The sequence below is a fragment of the Balaenoptera acutorostrata genome, chromosome 1, assembly GCF_949987535.1.
Source record: "Balaenoptera acutorostrata chromosome 1, mBalAcu1.1, whole genome shotgun sequence".
In the NCBI taxonomy this organism is placed as follows: Eukaryota; Metazoa; Chordata; class Mammalia; order Artiodactyla; family Balaenopteridae; genus Balaenoptera; species Balaenoptera acutorostrata.
Genome location: NC_080064.1, coordinates 87,484,727 through 87,492,987, shown reverse-complemented (window position 1 = coordinate 87,492,987; position 8,261 = coordinate 87,484,727). Strand labels below are relative to the sequence as shown.

The following is an 8,261-nucleotide window of genomic DNA, read 5'->3' as shown; positions in this document are numbered from 1 at the left end:
TTTGGGATTAGCAGATGCAAACTATTTTATATAGAATGGATAAACAACAAGGTCCTACTGTATAGCACAAGGAACTATATTCAATATCCTGTGATAAACCATAATGGAAAAGAATATGAAAAAGAATGTATATATATATATATATATATATATAACTGAATCACTTTGCTGTACAGTAGAAATTAACACAACATTGTAAATCAACTATACTTCAATAAAATAAATTTTAAAAATTAATGCATGATACAAAATTCATGTTAGGCTATGATTTTAACAGTAGGATTTCCACAATTGTCCAGATTTGTTGTATAACCAACACAAGCTAAACTTCATTTGAAGTACTTTGTGCTTCTAAACACATCTCAAGTATCCTAAATAGTCCCAAATAGTAACAGGAAAGTGACCCTTAGCCTGCAGTTGCCAAGTGGTAAGACTAAACCATGGATAGAAGCTAATAGGTCATCAGGAGATCACTACGTACAGCTGTACATGAAAATAAAGTGAAGAAACTATTTCTCCAGAATTTTCAAAGGTAATAGAAATATTTTGTTCTACTATATGTAGAAAGGAGTATAAAACACCATATAAACATTTTATTGCAATTCTTTGTATGATTGTTATTTACAATGCAGTGCAAGAATGCTCCCAGTAGCTGATAGTGGTTTGAGATAAAATGTTCTTTGTAAAGCAATTTCCACTATTTTCCATCTACACCAATTTAATGTATTCAGTTGTTTAAAACAGCTATTTTTATATTCGGTTAAATGTAATATTACAGTTCATATCATTTTCTTTTCACAGGAAAGTGAGTCTATGAATCTAAAGCTGAAAATTTAAATCAAAAGAAAACAAATTTAAATCAAGAGAAAAAAATATGGAATAATAAATCAGTTAAATGATTTAACTGGGTCAACTAATTGTTTCTACAAATCAACCAATTATTTGATAAAATTTGTTGGTCAATTTAGTTAAAATATTAATCCAAATTGTTTTATAGAAATCTTTCTTTTGCCTGACTTTTACTTATTCATCAAGACTCAACCAAAGGGTGACATATTCAGGAGACCTTGGATCTGACCTTCTTATCATTTTACTCCCAGTTCCCCCAAGGGTTCCAATAGTGTCTTGTGTTATCTCTGTTATGGCTCCTTTAATTACAAGTGTTAATATTTATTGAGTCCCAGCTTTTGTCATACATTTTCTAATTTCATCTTCAACAACTCTGTGAGACAATTTTTTTGTTGGTGGTGTCGTTTTGTTTGTTTGATAAATGAAGATACTGAGATTCGTGAGTTAATTAATTTACCCACAGTAAGTTAGTTAATAAATAACAAAGACCAAGAACGTATGATCAGAGAGACAAGAGAAGAACCATGAACAGTATTTGGTCTCAGAGGTCAAAAGAAAAGAGAATTCCAAGGAGAGGATAGTCAAGAAAATCAAAGCAAGAAATATAATAGCTAAGATAGAGCAATAATTATCATTGTATAGCTTTAGTCTGGTGTTGGTGGCAGAATCTAAATTATATTATTTTTAAAAAGCAGTGTACAAAGAAGTAGTCAAGATTCAAATTTGGATCTGTTTGATTTGAAAAGCTCCCAGTTTTTCTTCCAAGCTAGCAGCTTTCAGATGTTAGTACGTATGCATATGAAGCTTCTAGAGAAATTCTTATGAATGTAGGTTCCTGTCTCAAACAGCAAATCTCTGGAGTTAGACGTTGCATTTTTAAGAATCACCACCCCCAGGTGATTCTGATGAAGTTGCCACTGGGCCACACTTTTAGATACATTGAACTCATGCCTACTATAACAAGGAGCTTCTTGAAAGCAGGGACCTCACTGGGTTTTCAGTAGTGAGCAGAATGCTTGATTCACGGTGAGGATCTAATGTAGTTTTGCAAAGCTAAACTGTGTTGTGGTTTGGAACAAATAATTTACTGTAATTTGAAAATATTATCTTACATGGGAGTGGCCATAATTTCTATAACTCAAGCACCCCATTTGTTTGTGTTCTGAATTTGCACGCTGATTCTAAACAGTGTCCTTTTTTGTTTCCCAATGAAATCCTGAAGAGGGATACAGTAGTTTGGATCTTTGCCCTATGAATGGTCTCCTGACTTATTTCAATGTATAACTATTTTCATTGACTGTTGTAACAATTCATTTGAGAGGACTTTGGCCTTCCTTAAAATAACTTGGCTTACCTCTATCCAATCTTTTTTCTAGCTTTTGTGATTTTAATTCTTATCCCAAAGATCGTATATGCTTAATTTTGAAAACTGAACATTTTAGAAAAGTAATAGGTAAGTCAATTTTTCTTGTTATTCTGCAATAGATGACATAGTTGTATACTTCCTTTCAATCTTATAATTATACATATTTACAAAAAGTATTATAATGTATATTTCATTTTGTAACCTCTTTTTGAACTTAAATCATTAATAATTTTTGTACTATTAATTTTCATTAAAACTGAACTTTAAATAGACACATAGTGTTGAAATGAATGTATATATTATATGTCTAACCATTTGCGTATTTTTGGACTTTTAGGCTATTTTCAATGGTTTCATATTATAAACAATGTTGGATAAAATTCTCATATTTAGATCTTTGCACACTTTTTTTTACTGTTCCCTTAGCATACATTTCTAGAAATAAACTTGCTAGCTCAAAATATAAATATACTCAAGTTTTTTTGCAAGATTTCCATCTAAAATGTTTTACAATTTATATGCCCTAAGTAGTGTTTGAAAATATCTAAGTACCCTTATTAACATCAGATTTTATTACTTTAAAAAATTTGGTCACTCTGAAGGTGACAAATAATTTTATTTAATGTTTTAACTTGATTACCAGGAAGTTAAATTATTTATTATGTTTATTATTTGTTCATTTTAAAAAATTATAAAATGCTTCTTATGTCCTCTTTGCTGGACAGAACTATTAATTCCTTAGGATCTTATGATAGTCCAAAAAGATGGCTCTCCCACTTCTGGTGGAAGATTCAACATAATTTCCTGATTTCATCATCTTTGAAAGTGCTTTACCAAGTACAACTGATCCTCTGTTGTCAGGACTGGCCCTGAGTTATGGTGAGAATTAAAGGGGATAAAGAAAGTAGATGACATTAAAAAAGTAAAGTGCTTATCTCAGTACCTGGCACATAGTAATCATCCAATACATGGTACAAATGATCATAATTATATTAGGCAAATATAATCCTTGAAATAACTGATAAGCAAAATGATGGTCCAAACAGAAGTCATAAACAGGAAAATATAAGCATATTGATGTTTCTTGTGCAGCTGAAATAAGATAATATGTATGCATACTCCTTGAAATCTAGAAAGCTGCATATGTTGAAACTATCACTATAATTAAAGTAGTTCCTATAATCTATTGATGGCCATTGATCCGTAAAGCAGGTGCTGTTATTTTTTCACCTTGGAGAGAAAAATACTGAGGCAAGAAAAGTTTTAAAGTTGACCAAGATTACATAGCCAGCAAGTGGTAGAGCCAGGATTCCAAATAGGGGATTGGTGTGACACCAAACTCTAGCTTCTAACATGTCATGAGGTAGCTTTTAAGGTCTCTGTAAAAAAGATGGAATACATCAGGTTGATACCTGGTGCAGGAGTTCTAAATTTATTTTTGTCTGAGGAAAATGTCAAGTGCTACTTTGGGAATACTATGAAAACCCCAGACTCAAGGGGTTTGAGGCTGAGGCTCATTCATTTTCTCTGTGGTAAAATATACCATGTGTGCTACACATTTTTTCTTTGTTTTTTGTTTTGTTGTTATAAACATACCATGCTATTTCAGATATGTTTCCTGACAAACATTTGTAAAAGTTTCTCATGCAATGTAACTAGCAAGTGGAAGTTGCTGGGTTCTAGATTGCAAAATGTTTCCATGAACAAAGTATAACATCACATTATTTGTATTCCTTTAATGTATAGTTCCACCAAAAATATAGAAATGTATGCTAACCTTACAGAATGAGTTAGAAGGTACTGCCTTCCTATTTTCTATAAAAATGATTTATATATAATTGAAAATATATATTCTTTTAATGCTTGGCAAAACTCGTATGTAAATTCTCTGGGACCTGCTATTTATTTTTAAATTCAAATGTCCAATTCAGCACTCTTTTTCATGGTTACATGAGTAAACAGATTTTTAAATTACCCCTTGAGTCAGTTTCAGCAAATTGTATCTTTCTAGAAATTCTTTTATTTTGTTTCATAAAGTTATTTGTTAAATACAACAGTCTTAATATTTTCAGTTGCAACTCTACTATGCACCCTTTTCCTTTTATTATTGTTTATTTCTGCCTTTTGCCTATATTTGTGTGTGTGTGTATCTGTGTTTGTGTGTGTGTGTGTGTTTAACCCCCCAATTAGATTTTGTTTTTTACTATTTGTATACTCAATTTTTATTTATATATACCCACATGTCTATTGTTTATTTAGTCTACTTGTCTTTCTGTAACTCTGACCTTTCTGAGATCATTTTTCTTCTTATTGAAGGGCATTGTAATTTCTTTAGTGGCAAGATTTTGGTTAAGATGAGAAAATTAACTGAAAATGTCTGTATTTCACTGTGATTATACCAATGTAAGTTGAATGTTTTATTCTCTTAGTACTTTGAAGATATTCTGCTGTTTCCTACTTTTATTTCTACAAACTATATTATTATTATTATTCCTTTTTATGTAATTTGTTTTTTCTCTGCTTATATTCTCTTTGTTAATCTATATTTTGACTCTAATGTATATTCCTTTTATTGTTGATGTCTAGGATTTCTTTGCTTCCTAAATTTAAAAATTGCTATGCTTGGACTTCCCTGGTGGCACAGTGGTTAAGAATCTGCCTGCCAATGCAGGGGACACGGGTATGAGCCCTGGTCCAGGAGGATCCCACATGCCACAGAGCAACTAAGCCTGCGAGCCACAGCTACTGAGCCTGTGCTCCAGAGTCCGTGAGCTACAACTACTGAGCCCACGTGCCACAACTCCTGAAGCCCAGGCACCTAGAGTCTGTGCTCTGCAACAAGAGAAGCCACTGCAATGAGAACCCTGCACACCACAACGAAAAGTAGCCCCTGCTCACCACAACTAGAGAAAGCCCACGTGCAGCAATGAAGACCCAATGCAGCCATAAATAAATAAATAAAATAAATTAAAAAAAAAAAAGAATTGCTATGCTTCATCAACTCCATATTTTTCTGGTTACGTCACTCCCCCATTAGCTCTATTACCTCCTTCTGGAAATCTGACGCCTCTTCCTTTCCTTCATGTCTCTTATGCGTGGCTTCACCTTACCCATCTGATGTATCTCTGGTGACAACTTTGTGTAACTTCTTGATATCTATCTTTTAGTTCACTAATTTACTTTCACAGTGTCCAATCTGTTCTTTAATCCTTCCTTTGAGTTTTTAATGATGACATTTTCTATTTTTAGAAGTTGCATTTAATGTTTTTCCCCTCATGTTTACTTGGTCATTTTGATAGTCTCTTGCAATGTATTTATAGTTTTAATTAACTCTTTGTTTACTTTAAACAAATTATTTCTGTTTACTTTTTCCAGATAACTTGAAGCACTACCAACCTTTGTTGTCTTTAATAAAAATTCTCAACTGTGATTATTCTAATTTAAGTTGCAAAATTGGAAAGGACTCAAGCTTTTAAACCATATATGGGCCTACTGAAGGCTATCATTTCTCATGGAGATGCTTTTTTCCCTTTTCCACTCTAAACCAGAGCTGAGAGCAATAAGCTCTTTTGATGTCTACCTCTGAGGAGAAATGCTCTTCCATGACTCCAGTTTATCCTTTTCTGAGTCCTGCCTTTATTGGTAGGAAAGGTCTCTGATATGACCCCCAACTCTGGGAAAGCCCAATGGGTTTTTTTTTTTGCCATCTAATTAATTACTTACAGAATTAAAACCAATTTAGACTTCTCAAACCTAAGTTCTCAAATTTAGTAGGTACATAAATCACTTGAGTATCTTACAAGATAGATTCTCAATAAGCAGGTGGAGCCCAAGATTCTGCACCTCCAATAAGCACTCAGGAGATGCCAGTACTGCTGGTTTGAGAATCAACACTGAATCTCAAGACTATGACTGTCAGGGACTGCAGAACCAGTGGCTATTCAGTGGCTTCAGTGCTGGCTTAGCTCTAGGAATTTATTCTCCCAGTTTGTTGCTGGCCACAAATGATTTCATAATTTCTTATAATGTCATATATTTATTTAGAAGGATGTCTTATATTTTATCTAGCATGAGTGTTTTGTAGTATGCAGGTTTTAATCTACTATGTTGTGGGAAACAGAATTCTTCTCCATGTAAGGAAGAGAGTCTTATAATCCTTGGTATTCATATGTAAACTCAACCTATTAAGCATTATTTGTATACTATAAAAAAAAGTTGTACTGACATAGATTTAATCAAACATTTTCATATGGAATGAAATTCAGTCATTTTAAATGACTTCTAATTAGTTTTAATGATACATGCAGAAAGAAAAATGAATAAATGAAATAACAATACAGTGAAATTTTACATAATTTATGCAGGTGACAGATGAAAAATAGATCTCATACAAACATATTAGAAACCCACGGCTTGACTGTTTTCTACAACAGGGTTATATTAAAGTAGACTTACTGTACTTTTGATCAATGCGTTTTAAAACATATAATAAAACTCCTTTCATACTTTTTAAAAAAAATCTGAATTGCAACCATTTGATAGTTGCCTTATAAATGTTTAGATCACTTAAAAATATTCATCCAAACTCACTTGTGTCACTTTATAGCTTTGATTAGATATTGATGATGCAGAACACTTAATTTCTGGTAGTTTCATGCCAGGAAGGTGAGTGTTACTAAAATCTTGCAAGTTATTAAAGTCCCACTGCAATGACTATTTTTTTAAGTAATAAAAGGTTAATAAAAATTATGATTATTTTGTTTAACTGCCTTTTAAAACAACAAACCTCTTAAAGGTTATTCTAATCAAAATCTCAAAAAGCTGCTCAAATCAACAGCAAAAACTTGACATATCTAGTGACATTTGAATCTTAGAACAGCTCAAGAACAAGCAAATGAATGCTAAAGGTTTGAATGTAGATATTATTTATGAAGTCCCATTAGACCATCTTTTCATTTTTAAAAATAAAACAGAATGTCCCTATGTGAAAATTGTAAAACCCATTCTAGAAGCATATGCCAACAAGAATAGATTTTTAAAAATGAAAAGAAAAGAAGGAATGACCCATTCTTTTACCACAAAAAATAGTGTGCCAGAAAAGAAAAACCTATACTGGAAGTAAATGAAGACACTCAACTAAGCATAGGTTGTCTCAACTACAGTGCACAAATAAAATCAGCAAAGACATAAAGCAGAATGGATTAATTGTATAAAAATTAATTAAAGTGAATGAGACTTTTTTTCCCCAGATATAGCAAAGGAAATGATGAAATTAGCAAAAGGTAAAATATATATCACTAATGAATAAACAAGGGCATGAAATAAATGAATACTCTTAATCGTCAGTGTTCTGAATTAAGAAAGAAATAATTGATTCACTGAGAATTGTACAGACCCTTCAAAAAATGGTCATTGACAAAGGACACATTAAGAAAATATTGAGACAACGTGAACATGCACTAATTTCCAAAACCGGATGCTGCAGACTATGAAGACTCTAGATGAAATTTATAATCATTTTCATTGAGTCCCTTAAAGTTGTTCTTAAGATATCCTTAACAACAAGACAAGTTTGAGAATAATTAAAAAGTAAAAACAGAACAGAAGATATGAACCTGACTTAACTGAGACAAATGATCCTGAGTATGGCTTAGTGTAAGTCTGTTAAGAAGAAGTAAATGTTATGTCTTTACCTCATAAATTCTTTTTTTTTTTTTTTTTTTTAATAAATTTTATTTATTTATTTATTTATGGCTGTGTTGGGTCTTCGTTTCTGTGCGAGGGCTTTCTCCAGTTGCGGCGAGCGGGGGCCACTCTTCATCGCGGTGCGCAGGCCTCTCACTGTCGCGGCCTCTCCCGTTGCGGAGCACAGGCTCCAGATGCGCAGGCTCAGTAGTTGTGGCTCACGGGCTTAGTTGCTCCGCGGCATGTGGGATCCTCCCAGACCAGGGCTCGAACCCGCGTCCCCTGCATTGACAGGCAGGCTCTCAACCACTGCGCCACCAGGGAAGCCCTACCTCATAAATTCTTAAAAGCGGTAAGTTCA

General features: G+C 33.0%; 1 long non-coding RNA gene across 1 annotated transcript; it reads left to right on the top strand.

Moving 5' to 3' along the window:
- The first annotated feature begins 444 nt into the window (after window positions 1-444).
- On the top strand, window positions 445-5,508 carry LOC103009271 (uncharacterized). Its single transcript, XR_449938.2, has 3 exons — window positions 445-532; window positions 2,226-2,302; window positions 4,802-5,508. It is a non-coding gene; the product is annotated as an uncharacterized LOC103009271 (long non-coding RNA).
- The last annotated feature ends 2,753 nt before the right edge of the window (window positions 5,509-8,261 follow it).